Raw genomic sequence first — 15,688 nt, forward strand, 5'->3', positions numbered from 1 at the left:
GGGGAAGAGGCCGGGGGACCGGTGCCCTCTGCGCCCCACCGGTGCCCTCGGCCCCGCCGCGGCCTGGCCCCATGGCTGCGCGCTGCCGGCACCTCCTGACTCCGCACCTTCCCTCTGCCGATCTGGCGCCCACCCTCTGGAGGCTGGGGCGGCGGTGCTGCCAAGGGCGCGCGCGGGCGGGGCAGGGGCCTGGGAGGCAGGAGCCTGGGAGGCGGGTTCCTGCGACCGGAGACCCCTGGGCGCGCGGGGAGCTCCCGGCCTGCATGCCGGCGGCGGGCCTGGAGCCGGGATGGGACTATGTGGTAGCCAGGGACGCTGGAGTGGCAGTCCCTGCGAAGAATAGCCGCGGATCGCCGGGCCCCAGCGCGGGGACAAGGGAGGCCGAGCACGGCCAGGAGAACTTATGTGTTTATTGGAACTGTTTATGATCCCGCACAAAGCTGCTGTCACATAGCATAAAGGAGGTCCTCGCCCGGGCGAAGGGCGCTTTGTGCTGGGTCTCAGGCTCTGCGTCCCGTCGCGGATTTACAGGACTCTTACAGCACCTGAAACAAAGTTTCTCACCGCACTCTGCCCTCCGGGTTTATCCAGGGCGATTTAACCACCAAGTGGTTCTGTGAGAATCTGGTGTGTGACTTTTAAGACATTGACAGTAACTCCTGTGTGAGTGCAGTTAGCATGTCATTGTGTGAAGGGGTTTAATTTGCAAAAGGCTCTAATTTGTCGACAGTAACGATCGCTTTGGAAGGTCTGCGCAGGGTGCTGGGGGTCATTGGCTGGTGAACATTAGGCACCTGACTTCAACTAGCATTGTAACAGCTTCAGGGACAAAAGCGGGAACGTGTGTGGAGTGGGCGCCTGTCGCTTCAGACAGTACAGGTTGGCAATTTCCCCTTTATTTGGCTTTGTTAATTTTGCCAACAGGTTTAAGGCTGAATCTACCAGGTTTGTGTCTGTTTGCATGATGGGGTGAACAGGCCCCGGGTGCTGGGGACTCAGGTGTCTAAACCCCCGCGCAGGCCCACTCCTTCCGTTGACCCAAAAGGAAACTGAACCCAGAGAGGCCCGTGGGCGTGGCTTGCCCAAGTCGCACAGGTAAGGAAGGCCCTTCCTTCGCTTCTGGGGAGAGATTTTGGTCGGAATGAGAGTAATTCGGGTGTGTTTTAGAGCATGGCATTTGATGTCTGCTGTCATTAACAACAGTGCTTTTCAAGTCTTAAAATGACTGAAAATGAAATTAACCTGGGTTGTTTTTACTTATCACAACAGATCTAAAGTTTGCTTCTGAACACTCCTGTAATTCACTTACCCAGTGTTCCTAGATAAGTGGGTAAATTAGTAACAGGATTCAAGCACCGGTGGCATTTATATAAAGAAAATAGCAGTCAGTGGACATGTGAAGTAGGCATGGACTTACCCTGGAGGTCTGGCCGCAGATGATGGTTTTGATATGTTTGGAACAGGAATTTCCCAAGAATGAATGTTAACCATGCTTGTGAAGCAGTGACCACAAGGGAAAATCCTACCTCAACATTTCTCTCAAGGTTGGTTAGATGTAGTTTTGAAGAAAGTGGCGGGATCTCAATGTTTTTCTGGCTGCACCTAGTTGAGGCTGAAATTGAGCAGTGGTAAGCTTTTGGAGGAGCTTGACTCAGCTTCCTCTCCTGGGGGCCCCACCTGGGCTCTGAGCTTCTCAGCTGCCACATACACACTCACCAGGATTGATTATGAAACAAAGGATGAAATTGGGTGGCAAATTGCCTTCTGGACAGTTGACTGCTCCATCACCCCCTCGACCCACTTGTGGAGAAACTGGCCCTTTTTAAATGGGCGGGACTGGTTTAAGGTGCATTTCAAGTGGCTATGCTCAGTTTTTAGGCTTTGAGTTCTGCTTTATTACGTGCTCCATACTTAAATTGTCCTCATCCTTGATCTCTTGGACCCTGCCACATTCCCACCCTCCGTCATTTGCATTGGGGAGATTATCGAGGTTTTCCTACCAACAGCAGATCTCATGTACACAGGATTTGAGAAATGCCCTATCAACCTTATTAAGTATACCAGAAATCTTCCTTGTATGTACACACTGGATAACCTTTTAATATACCCTAAAAAGTCCCCAATTGGCCGGAATGGCCTGAGTCCTTTACTTGATCACTTGCATTAGCTTAATTTGCCCTGGTAAGATCAGGCCTGTGTTGCTCTCTGGGACACACATGCTTAACTGCTCAGACTGGCTTGCAGGGTGTGCTGGGGGCAAGAGGGCATGTGAACATGGTTCTCCGACTTAAAAAATGAGGCTGACTGCCTGAAAGGTTGACGATTGCTCACTGAAACTGCAGAAGAGGGCAGTGGACGATATTTCGGAAAAGTAGTAAGCTAACTTTTTTTCACAAATGAACTGGAAACTCCCCAGAACTCACCCCAGAGGCTTAGGAAATTAGTTTTCCCATCTGGAGAGATTGCAAATGGGACTTTCAAATTGTTTCTCTTTCCTAAAATGAGTGATGGAAACCCTTCATGGCATGTTTTCAAAGGGCTTAAGCTAAAAATGATATCATGTAGCGTGTTGTTAAATGCTTGAGTTAAAGCAACTTAGAAGGAGGTCAACACAGCCTTTTAATGGGTTATCAAAAGTATGCAGTTAGAGTAAAAATAGTTTCTTATTTCTTTAGGCCTGTTTAGAAACACAATTTAAAACAATTAGACTGTTTTTTCTTTTCCTTCATTTCACTTTGAGTGGATCCCAAAGTATGTATGCTTATGAAGGTTAGCAAGTTTTACACACACATATATACACAGGCATTTGTCAGTCTTCCCTATGGTTTCTTTGTGTTCATAACTTTTTTTTGTGTGTGTTCATAACTTAAACACGTGGATGCCCAACAAATACTGATTTAACACATGGACTTGAGTCTGTTGAGTTATTAGGGCTTTAGGTTTCCACTGAGAACGGAGTCATAAGTCGTCCCCAGAACCCTTGTACCTTTGCTCAGAACCTCTTTGATATGGTGAAAGTCTTTGTCCCCAGAATGTCCAGACAATGGGAGAATTTAGTCTGGTGACCTCTATTCGGTAAATTCTCTGTCAAATGAATCATTTTTAGTCTTGAAGCTAAACTTTAAAAAAACAAAAAGCAAAACAAACAACCCCAACTACGTAACTACCTGGTGGATTTGCTAGATATTTTACTTTTTAGTAGATCGTCTGTCCATGTCAACCTGACTTAGAAACTACTCTGGACAAAGCATTTGTTATCCTGGCTTGGTAAATTATTTAGTGCCACCTACTTTCTACCATTTATATTTTTAATGATTTTAAGAAAAAAAGCTTCAACTGCACTCAATTTAAGTATTGCAATTTCCTCTTTTGAGATGGTTTTCTGAGAGTGGGATGGTTTTGCTGCTCAGTGGTTAACCAAATTTTAAAAGGCCATAGTCAGGTAAAAATTAAAGATAATAATGCCTATATGGTAATTTATAGTTTACAAATTACTTTTCATATGTGCCATTATATTTAACATTGAAATATGATGGTAAATTGTGGAGATTGGAGCTCAGGGACAATGCCAGAGATGACAAAACTTGAACTTGGGTGTAAGTTCTTCCTTTTGCACCCTGCTCTCCTGCTAAGCAGGCAGCAGATAAGGAGCACCAGCACGGTACTGGATGTAGTTGTTTTTGTGAGGCTGCTGGTTTACCAGCATGTGCTGGTGGAGCAGAGTGTCATAGACCTCGTGCAGTGCCTTTGCCACGTTGCAGGTGTGAGCAGGCGTGGGTAGTGGCCGATTCTACATGTGAGTTGACTTTGAAGATGAGCTGTTTCTGGGGCGCAGACAGGAGCCGTTTCAGCGAACTTTTGTTCTTGCTTCATTGCTAGGAGCCAGTAAGGTGCTGATTCCTATTTAGTGTGCATATCTGTGTGCTAGGGCTGCCCTACTAGATGGCCACGGCCTGAGTATGAAACAGAGATTTGCTTCTCTCAGTCTGGAAGCTGGCAAGTCCAAGATCAAGGTGCTGGCAGATTCTATTCTTGGCGAGTCGCTCTTCCTGGCTTGTAGATGGCCACCTTATCACTGTGTCCTCACAGGCACTTTCTTCTCCGGTGTCTCTTCCTCCTCTTATGAGGACAGCAGTCCTATTGGATTTGGGACCCACACATATGACCTCATTTAACCTTAATTCCACCCCGTTAGGGCCCATTTCCAAAGACAGTCGCATTGGAGGTTAGGGCTTCAACATGCAAACACTGGGGAGGACAATTCAGTTCATAACAGTGTGTGGCTCTGTGTTCAAAAACAAGGCTGATTATTTTAGGAAGTCCTGATGCTTCCTTCACCCAGATCTGGCATCTGTGTGTTTGAGGACTCCTGCCAGGGATGGTTACAGAGCAGTCAAAAGGGAGGAGGGAATGGCAGCTCACTATTTGTCAGGGAACCTCAAGATGGGGAAGAAGCCTTAGCACTGGGCTTCCATGCCGGTCAGGTTTTAAGTAGAAAGGTGAAGGAGAAACAGCAACGTTAACTTAATTTCATTTATGAATACTGCCCCTCGACGTATGCAAGTTCAACTGTAGGCACTTTTTTTGCATCGGGATCATGATAAAATATCAGATATATGGAAAGTGCTGGATTTTGTACAGAAACGAAAGCATATCATTGGCCTGGGCGAGCAAAGTGAGAGGGTGAGGCCGGCAATAGCCCAAGCCAGAGGGGCCGTCTGCTCTGGGCCTGCTGTTGCTGTAACTCTGCAGTCCTCACCACGCGAGCGAGTGTCCCTTCAGTGGTTGTGCATGACCCTGCTTGGTGAGGTACACCCTAAGCACTGCACGTATGTGCTGCCCTAGGCCAGTTCAAGATGATTCTTCCATAAGGAAGGGGATGTCTGACTGGCAGTTCTCCAGCTCCACGTCTGTCTGTGTATTCAGCTCCTGATTCATTCATTCAGTCAGTCATACAAACTGTCTAACTTTTTACTGATCATTTCCACATAAAAGTTTGAATGTCACAGCCGTACACACCATCTCCTGACTTGCCCATCTTCTCAGTTACTATCCCATCGTCGACACACTTGGTCACCCTTGAATTCTCCCTCACCTCTCAACTCTGAAATCATATTGATTTACCACCAAAAGATCTCTTACATCTGAGCCCTGCTGTACTTTTAATTTCCTCATTCACTTATACTGTCAAAATACCTTTCTAACCACTCTTGCCAATCCAGCCTGCTCACTTCACCCTAATCTTCAGGTCTGGCCATCAGTGGCTCTCATTGCCCTCAGGTCAATGTCCCAAGTCCTCAGCGTTTCCCCAACCTCTAAATATGTGCCCTTCCCTCAATACGTCGAGCCACTGTTATCACCTGCGAGTACATGTTGAATGACAGTTTGCTAATCATGATAACAAAATGCCAGAGTTTATAATCAGTTTATTTGGAAGACTTGTGTACGTGGGGCTGATTCGGCGTCACCCCTTGCAATAATGGTGTCACTACGCAACTGCAGCTTTGCACCTTGGAACTTTACATGACCCTTGTGAGAGGAGAGAGTCTGAGTGCGGGAACTGCTTGCTATGTGTCTTTTAATGTGGAACGTTTCCCTGCAGATTCCCTTCGAAGTGCTTGTCTGTCAGGAACAGTGCCGTCCCATTGAAATACAATGTGAGCTCAGAAATGTGAGCCACAGATGTCATTTTAAATGTTCTGGTAGCCACATTCAAAATGTAAAAAAAGAACCAAGGAAAATTAATTTTCAGAATATACTTTATCTTACCCAGTAGATCTAAAATATTTTTATTTCTACGTGTAATCAACATAAAACACTGATGAGATAATTCACATTGTTTTATCTGTGTCAAGTCTGAAATCTGGCTGTCGCCTGCGTCTACCTTACTCCACCTCCTTACGTTTGGAGTGTTTAGTTAGCCACATGGGGCTCGTGGCTGCAGTACTGGACACTGCAGATCTCTACATTTCTCATGACTTAAGCTTCATTTATTCTGTATTTTCCAAAGTTGAGATACTTCGAAAGTCAGCAGAACAACTTAGAATAATGCTAATCGTAATTATTCTTTAGTGGGAAAGGTATAATCTATGTAGTTCTAAAGACTAATGTACTATTTCACGTATTCAAACAATTTTAGAGTACTAAAACCAGATTTGGTTACATATAATAAAAATACTTTGTACGTTTTACAAATATTAAAATGTGTTTTGAATTCTAGAGGTTAAATTACCAGCATAAAATAACCTTTTTTGGGTATTGGCATTCATCATATTTCTGATATATGTTAAGTACTTGATTTATAAGTACATAAGCTCAAATCGTATTTTTTAGTGATCGTTAGCTTTTCCCTTAACACACAAACATGTCACACATTGTAATTACTGTTCTAAGTGTTGTACACAAATAATAACTCATTGAATTCTCTCAAAAATTGAATGTGGTTACTTTCTGTTTTTGTCTTTTTAGATAAGGATACAGAAAAGACAACAATTTACCTTGCCTAAAGTTACATCAGTGTTAGGGTTACATAGCAGATCTAGAATTCAGACAGACTCAGACCTCCTGACTTCTGAATCTCTCATCTCTAAGCTAGGTCACCACCTCATCATTAAGATGTATCTGAAAATACGTAAATGGAACCATAAACTTTCATTATGGTACAAGCTTTGAGAAGCGTTGATGGAAAAATCATTGAGCAGGAGTGGAGCTTGGATAGCTTTCATCCTGGGAACCTCTTATCAGTCAGGTTGTGGAGGAAGTCCGGAACTTCGGAAGGACCTAAGAAATAGTTAAGAGCTCCTCTATTTGTCCTGGGGTGGGGAGGTGGGGATGGGTATGGAGTAGGGGGATGGCTGTGGAGGGTCACGGAGGAGCATTACTGAGCACCACTGGCCTTGCTTCTCTCCTCAAGCCCCTCCTTGCCTTCTCCCTTCAAGCCAGTGGTCCTCCAAAGGGCAAACTCTGTAGCTCTGAGATGGGCAACAGCACTGCCTGGAGGGCTCTTTAAACCTCAGGTGGCTGGACCCACCCAGAGTGTGTGAGGCAGAGGTCTGGGGTGGGACCTGTGAATTCGCTTTTCTGTTGAGTTCCAGGGTGATCCATGTTGGGAGGGGCACCACCTGTTGAGAATCACTGCTGAAGGATTTGCACTGTGACTGGGGAAGTGAAGCGACATTCTGATTTGCAGTAACAGCATTTAATTGAGAATGGCTTGCAAGCCTGCCATGCAGGTACCATCCTACAAGTCTGTGTGACTGTGCCCCTGCATACAGAGCTCTGTGGGTCCCCACCCTGTCTCCACCACTGTGGGGACTGAGGAAGCTGGAGTGTTTCTTCACTCTTCCACTTGGCTCCCAAGCTCTCGTATTGTTGGAGGCCCTTTGAAGCAGCTACTGTTTTTTCTTAATGAGTAACTTTGAAAGTGAAGGTGGGTAGGTAGGTGCTTGCAGAAAACCTGGGAGCCCAACATACTGAGATCTTTACCTTTGTACTCTTACGACATCTCTGCAGGTCTCTAAAGCGTCTGAAAGTCTTTTCTGAAAATTTGCTTTTCACGTCATGAGAGAGGCCAGGTCCAGTCTCAGTTTGGATTTTTGGAAGACTTATGTCATAAGGTTCTGATGGGACCTTTGACAGTGGCTGCTGTTCCGAGCGAGTTTTGTAGTGCCAGACCATCTACCCTTCTGTTTTCGGAAGGACTTTGTGGCCATCAAAGCTCTTGGCAGCCGTCCCCCAGATCAGATAGAACTGAGACACAGTCAGGAGTCTGGTGCCTCTGTTGGGGGAAGCTGCAGTATGTCCCAAGACTTGAGGACACGGTGGTTTTTAGATGGGCTACCACTTGGACAGCTTCTTTCAATTCATAGGCTTAGATTTGTAGTCAAGCTGCTTCTCACATGGCCATCTCTGTAGGCAGCATGTTCCAGGAGAAGTAACAGTAAAGATGTAGTTACTTTAAAACAAACTGAATAATTCTCCCAGGAACGGTGGGGACAGCCAGTCAGTGAGAAATGTTAGAAGAAGGGGGAATCATAGTGAGATGCCTAAAAAGGCGCCAGTGGCCCATCGTATAGGACAAAGCCCCTCTATATCCACATCAGTTTTCCTTAAAGGATATGTCTCAGTTTAATGTCTTATGAATTTTGGCTCAGTATTTAAGGATGTCTGCAAGACAACAAATATTTGAATTATGTTACTTATGAGGCCAGTTACAAAAGAGAAGCTCTTTCTCGTTTCCTCTTGCCAGCTGTGTTCATTTTAAGGACAATCACTTTAAAAGCTTGTATCCCTGTTGTCAAGTCTGTGTGTGTTGTGGGGGAGGTCTGGATTGGTGATAAACAGCTCTGTTATTGCTCTGAGTGATGGAAGCCAGCTTGAGGACACTGACATAAAATGTGGAAGCTGCTCGAGTATTTTTAAGAGAGCAAGAAATCAAAGGGGAGTCAGGTAGTTATTTTAGAGACAGTTTCAGGAAATTTGATATAGGTGAATAGCATATTTTCATCAAACTCTTTTTTTTTTTTTTTAAAGAAACATATATCTGGCGAGACAGATATAAAAACAGATTTTTCTTTTGGGTCTCCCCTTTTTTCACATTTGCATGTGACTCTTACTGTGCTCTCCCCACCCGACCATTTGTCTGAAAGTAGTCTGTTTTCCATCTGTCTTCATTGCCTGCACTCACGGTTTTCCCTTCACTCGTTTCAGTTATTACCTTTGGACCTACCTAGCTTGTACTTAGACGTTCTCCTCCATCTGTCTTGCCTAGTTCCCTTCTCACAGTTTCCTTATTAGGTCTGTTGTAGGTTCAGTAGACATGAGCTAATGGCGACTGTAAAGGAACTGCCGTGGTCCTCTACAAAAGGGAAAGAGGGGAAAACGGACATTCTCCTGTCGGAATTTTCATTTTGAAGCGTGCCTGGGTGGAATGGCAATTCTGTTGATCCATCACAAATTAAGGCTCAAGTGTTTAATATGGTGCTGCTTAAACTTGATGGCGCCTTGTACCTAGTGTTCTCAGTCCTGATCCGGGAAAGCTGAGTCCGCCTTCCGAAAAAGAAAAGTAGATTCTCTTTTCCTTAATGTGTCAGGTTTGTAAGTGTTACAGGTTGACAGAAGAACATGTTTTCAACATGCTATACGTTAATACTTGCAAATTCCCATTCATTTTTGGATCTTACTGTTAGGTTTGGATTAAGAAATAAAATTACTTCACACTTGCAAGTACAAAAATACCTTTCTAAATGTTAACATTTTAAAAGACTTTATTGAGACTCGACCCTCCACTCATATATAGATGAGTGGTTCTCAACTGGGGGCAGTTTTGCCCATAGGAAATTTGGCACCGTCTGGAGACATTTTCTAATTATCATGACTGAGGCTGCTCCTGGCATCTAGTGGGTAGAGGCCAAGGTTGCTGCTAAATGACCTATGATGCATAGGAGAGTCCCCACAACAGAATTACCTGGCCCAGAATGTCGGTATTTCAGCAACCTTAATGTAAGTGAATGCTGCTCTACTTTGCTGAGACATTTAAATTAATGGCACATGTATTCTTTCACACAGTTGCCCTTGTGGAGATTATTTTTTTCTTCTCTTTTTATAAACATGAAAATAATACCTATTTAGGGAGCTAAACACTGTACATCTCTGCAGTTAAATGTGTCAGGGGGGCGCCTCAATAACCACGAGTTAACCGTGGTTTATCTGTAACGTTGGCGATAAAGCATGGCATACGTTGCTTTTTTATTTTCTACGTCTTCATAGTTAGACACTATAAACATGAAATATTGATTCGTAGGAAACACTTTGATACCTTGCTGAACTGTGATAAAAACCCGTTTGTCCCCCTTTGAATGTTTACTTACAAGGTGGGGGTCCCTTATCAACTGCTTTTAATAAGTAATTGATTTTCAGAGTTTGGTCTAATCAAAGACATCTGTTTACTTAGCTCAGTATCCTTACAGCTGTGATTGTAGAAAAGAAAATTTTTGTTATCACTAAAGTTCATAAGAGTCTAGGTTCATAGGTTCAGCCTGATTATCTTTGAGCTGGTTATCTGTTAGCTTTCAAATGTTGCCTCTCCTACTTTATTTAGTTCTGGAAAATAAACTCTTCAGAGGAAGGAGAACAAAAATACCACAAATTAGACCTTATTCAGGGAAAAGGGAAGGGAAAATTATAATTTGGCTGTTAGTCTGACTCCCAGCGTCTGGGTTAGTGGCAAAGCTGCCTATTAGCTGGCGTGGACGAGGATGTTGCTGTCCTGTCTGCACTTATTTTCTCTTTTTTTTTTTTTCAATAAGCAGGCTCTTACTTGATAAAAGTTGGAGAAGCCTAGAAATTCTGAGGGCTGTCAATTAGAAGTTTCTCGGGCTTTATCTAGATCTCTTTTGTGTAAATCATTTCCTGTTGTATTGCTCTTCCTTTTTACTTGGTTGCTTCTTATCTCCTCTCTTCCTGTTCTGTTACTAGGATAAACACAAAATCATCACTTCGAAATTCTGGTGGAGATAGTTAAAAGCACAGTCACTCCCCCACCCCCCCACCCGCCCCCTTAACCCTCCCATCTTCATGTAGATGGAGAAAGACCTCAGAAAAATTAATAGTAACTCTTTGGACAGATTTGAAAATTCTGAAGTTATATGTTGTAAAACAGTGTAGACAGCCAGTTGTCATTTGCGACTGTATTGTGTCATTTGATTCTTAGAGTATTGGTGGAGAGAGCCAAGTGTTGTTACTCAGCTGTTGTACAGGTGAGGACAGTGTGAGTCGCTTGTTGGTGAGTGGCGGAGGGGTGGCCTCAGGCCCATGCTCTCAGCAGCACATTAGGTCTTGGATGTGTGCAAGGTGCCCCAGAACCAAGGCCTTGTTATATGTTATTAAAATCTCCTCCTCCCTCAAAATAAAATGTTTGCCTTCATGCAATAAGGTCTTGACTTTTAATTAAAATAGGAGCTGGATTAAAACAGGTTTATTCTGAACTTCATTAATAGCTCGTCTAAATTTGAGCTTCAGAAATCTTGCATCACGTGAGTAGAGATGTTAGATTCTCATTTCACCTGCTACTAATTTGGCTCAAGTTGCACAGCTGATTTGTAACCTCTCTCAACCTTCGTTTGGTCTTCTGTGAAACAAGGGCTTAGTTCTGATGTTTTAAAGGACCTTTCACTGTTCTGTCATTCCCTGTTTAAAAATTTGAACGGTTCCCTTCTTTATTAGAGAAGTTTCATCAAAGCAGAGTGAATGAACCGGCTTACATGGTAAGTTTACGTTGCTGTTAACTTATTTTTGTGTCTACTTAGAGGGTGCGTGTGGCGATGTGGATAAGAGCTGTGTTATTCTTCCTGATCTGACCTATAAATTGGACTGCTGTCCCAGTTTTGCTGTAACTAAATCGTCACACAATTAATACTTTTGTGAAGGGGCATCGTGCCAGGTGCTATGGAAATGGGAAGGTGGGCCAGACAAAGACCTGCCCTCAGGGGGCTTACAAACCAGTTCGGAGATAGATTTTACAGGTTCACAGTCAACTGTAATCTCAGTTAACAAGTGTACCGAATGACTGCTCACTACCTCTGTGTGGAGTCCTGTAGGAGACACAAGGGACAACACATGAAAAGTCCCCGGTGCCAGGGATAATTCATTTCAGATAGTCCAGGGAAGGGTAATATTTTACGTGAGATCTTTAGAAACTCATCAGCGTACAGGCAACCCTGGAGACAGGGCAATGCCAGCTAAGCAGGGATGGTCCCATTGCCAGTTGTCAACAGCTGTCACCACCATAGCTGGGACCAGCACCCCATTCTCTCTTCCCAGGGTTGACACTGTTCTCCTAAGGCCTGGATGAGGGTCATGCAATCAGTTTGCTTAGGGTGAACACTTGATTTGGACATCAGTTGGTCCGTAATTTTCAGATAACGTAAACTCTGCATATATGTTGTTTACGATCTTTCAATCTTAAAAATAAGTAAAACTACTCGTTTGTGCTTTTAATGGAATTCTGGAGTTAGGTAGTACACATACTTCCATATTCCCCTTTTCAAAAAGTTGATAATGGCATAAATGCATGATGCCATTACATTTTCATCTAGACAAGATTTATTTAGTCAAATTACTACTTTGCCTGGATTAGTAATGAATATTGTAAATCAATCCTGTGCAGACATTTTACAGGTTTATTTTTTATCCTACTGATGGTCTATCTAGATTGAAGTGTATTTCCTTTAGTTTCTTTCTGTTGAAACTTAAAACTCTTTCTTACTTCATTATAGATGTTCCTTTTTGTTTTTTTCTAAATGCAGTGTTTCAAATTCTTGACTTCTGCTTAAACCAGTAGTTGACAGCAAGTTGGTACAAAACTGTTTTTCAGAGGTGGCCCGATTTCAGTGTTTCTGTTTTAGCTCTGTTTAGTGTGTGGAAACAACCTAATGCCAGCATTCAAAACAATTAGGATCCTAATTAGTGATTTGCCCTGGATTTCACACTGAACCAGTTTACATTTCCTTTAACTTCTGATGACACGGATTAGTGTAAAATAGTTTTTGTGATACGCTGTAATTAATTTGTGATACACTATAATTGATGCTTAGTGTTCAAATAAACTGAGTTTGAAAATAACTAAAATTTAATTTGAGAGATGAGATTTGTGATGCAATCATTGCTTCCTGGCTCTCTGGGACTTAAGAGAATTTAATGTGGGTTAAATAAGTGTGCGTTGGTTCTTATTCAAAGGAGCAAGATTTCTTTATTGTTTACAAACTCATGCAGTGAATTTATTTAACATGTTCAAGTACCCATAATGTATTCTTTGTTTGAAGAAAGCAAAAACTGTATCATTTCAACCTTCTTCTGTTGTGTTAAGCTAATCAATAAGCGTGTTTCTCTCCCGCTGAGTAGTTTTTACTTACTTTTCCAAGTACAGGTTGTAAATGTTGAAAGTCACCCATTTTGTGCTTCACATATATGTATTTATGTATGTAGTACCTATACATTTTAAATAATCTCTTAATTTTAGAATAGTTTTAGCTTTATAGAAAAATTTCATAGTTGAGAGCAAGAGTTCCCATATACCCATCATCCAGTTTTCCCTTCATTCGCATCTTACGTTACATGGTACATTGGTCACTACCATGAACTGATATTGGTACAGTATTGTTAACTAATGTTTATACTTTGAGTTTTCTTAATTTTTCCCTAATGTCGTTTTCCGTCCCAGGATCCCGTTCAGGATGCCATATTACCGTTAGCCATCGTGTCTCCTCGGGCTCCTCTCGACTGTGACAGTTTCTCAGACTTTCCTTGTTTCTGTGACATTTACAGTTTTGAGGCGCGCCAGTCAGGGATTGTGTGGCATGTCCCTCAGTTGGGAATTGTCTGCTGTGTTTCCCATGATTAAACTAGGGTTACAGGTTTTGGGGAGGAACACGACAAAGGTGTAAAGTGCCATTTCCTTGCATCGTATCAAGAGTACATACTGTCACTGAATTTTCACTGCTGACGACGCTGACCACCTGGCTGAAGCGATGTTTGTGGGCCTTCTCGAACACTATATGTTAGCTGGATTTTCCTGTGTCTATAGTCTTTGGAAGGAGGTCACTTAAAAGAGGAGTTATGTTTTGCTTCCCCAAGGGGATGTATCTACATTAGTTACAGTCATTTCCCCTTATCTGTGGGGATACCTTCCAGGACCCCCAGTGGATGCCTGAAACCACAGATAGTACTGAACACTATATATATGTTTTTCCTATATGTACATACCCATGGTGTAGTTTAACTTATAAATTAGGCGCAGTAAGAGATTAACAACAATTACTACTAATAAAATATAACAACACACTATAAAAAAAGTTATGTGAATATAGTCTCTCAAAATATCTCATTGTACCGTACACATGTTTTCGCTTCAAGGAAGCACTTTAGTTTTCTCTTTGGCATAGCTAAATTGCCAGCATCGCGATTCTTCTGCTTTAGGGCCATTATTAAGTAAAATGAGGGTTAGTCGAACACAAGCTCTGTGATACAGTGACAGTGGCTCTAATAACCCAGATCCTCATAGACTAAAAGGTGGGGAGTGTATACAGCACAGAGATGCTGAAAAAAGGGGTGATTCACATCCTGAGGCGGATGGAGCAGGACAGCGCGAGATCTCATCGCACTACTCAGAATGACGTGCAATGTAAAACTTACGAATTATTTATTTCTGGAATTTTCCATTTCATATTTTTGGACCACAGCTGGTTGCAGGCAACTGAAACGTGCACGACAGATCGCGGGTAAGGGAGCATTACTGTATTTGGAATTCTTCATGGGATTCATCTGTTCTCCACACAAGAGGAAGACTTACAGTGGTCCTGGACAGCGCTGCAGCGCTGCCCTGGGAATGGTTCTGTAGGAGGGAAGCTGGGAGCTACTCCAGCCTGGTGCAGTGTTTCTAGAATGTGGTCCTGGAGTACTAATTAGGAACATGGATCCCTGAGGTCGGCTTTGGACCTATTGAGTCAGCCTCCTGGGGAGGGTTGGTTTGGAATTCTCCCTGTTGCACAAGTTGCCCAGGTGGTCCTGATGCATCTTCCAGGTTGAGACCCATTGCTCCCTATTCCATCCGAACCCTTTTGACTTTTTCCTCCTGAATGTGTGGACGTGTCCAGATTGAGGCTCCCACCCCCTTCCGTGCTGTCCACACCTCTTCCCTGCCAGTAGCATCTAGTCCCTCGGCTCCGGCTCTGCTGCAGAAGGCCTCTGTCCTCACTGCCCACCCCACCCCTGGATTTTAACCCTTTCCGGATATCTTTTCAGGTGGCTCACATTATTTAAACCCAGAGACATTCTTTGCTTTCTGGGTAACCTCTTCCTCAGTGCGATGCCCCTCAGAGTTCCAGCAGAGGGGGAGAGAGTGGGGTTACAGCTGTGAACCCTGCCATTAAAGGTCGGCCTGGGCCAGAGCAGCGAGGTCATTGAATCAGGCTTGTCTGAAAATGGCTTCGTTCCATGTGTGAGTGTGAGAGAGAGTGAATGAGTCTGTGACAATGAGAGTGTCCTGTAGACTCTGTTCAAGTTTGGGCAAATAAAAACTGTCAGCAAGTCTTCACAGGATGGCCCTGTGCCTCATGCTTCGAGATGGCCATTTAGCTCTTAGGCAGATCCCCTGGTGGGAGTGGGAGGGCAGTGGCCCTAGTGGTTTCTCAGCTGGAGGAAGTGCTGTGTCCTGATGAACTCCTGCAGTTGCGTCATCCCAGGCAAGAAGTACTTCCCTTTGTAGACACAGGGTGAGTCTGCTGCCCTGAGCATGCTCTGGTGGCTCTTACACCTGCCCAGGTGCTGCAATGCAGCTCTAGGTGTGTGTGTGAGTGGAGATCTGGGTCAGGTGGGAAGGGGCTCAGGGGTTGGCTTAGGGAAACGCCCCTGAGGGCCCCTTTTTCTCCAGTGCTGACCAGAGGTTTCAGGGAATCTCAATAGGAAGAAGAGTGGTTGATCTTTCTCTTGGGTATAGAAAGGGTCGTAATTAAGGCCCATTTCATTTTATTATTTATACCTCTCCTCCCCCGCTCAATAATGGTATCATTGGAGGATGGGGGGATGGAAGGCCCCTTGTGGGGAAGACTGCTTACTGTTCACTCTCACCAAAGCTACACAGATTAGAGAGATTCAGTGTGTTCATTCACATGAATATAATTTATATTAGTAC

General features: G+C 43.7%; 1 protein-coding gene across 3 annotated transcripts in view; it reads left to right on the plus strand.

The window, feature by feature from the left end:
• The first annotated feature begins 926 nt into the window (after positions 1 to 926).
• LOC105298743 (cytoplasmic protein NCK2-like) overlaps positions 927 to 15,688 on the plus strand; it is a 120,602-nt gene continuing 105,840 nt past the window's right edge. For 2 of the 3 annotated variants that reach the window (XM_011370145.2, XM_011370143.2), the window contains exon 1: positions 930 to 1,095. The gene's annotated coding sequence lies outside the window, so the exon portion shown is untranslated. Of the gene's footprint in view, positions 1,096 to 15,688 lie in introns of all 3 variants that reach the window. The other variant, XM_023536589.1, reaches the window with a different exon arrangement.

This window comes from Pteropus vampyrus, unplaced genomic scaffold (genome assembly GCF_000151845.1).
Source record: "Pteropus vampyrus isolate Shadow unplaced genomic scaffold, Pvam_2.0 Scaffold160, whole genome shotgun sequence".
In the NCBI taxonomy this organism is placed as follows: domain Eukaryota; kingdom Metazoa; phylum Chordata; class Mammalia; order Chiroptera; family Pteropodidae; genus Pteropus; species Pteropus vampyrus.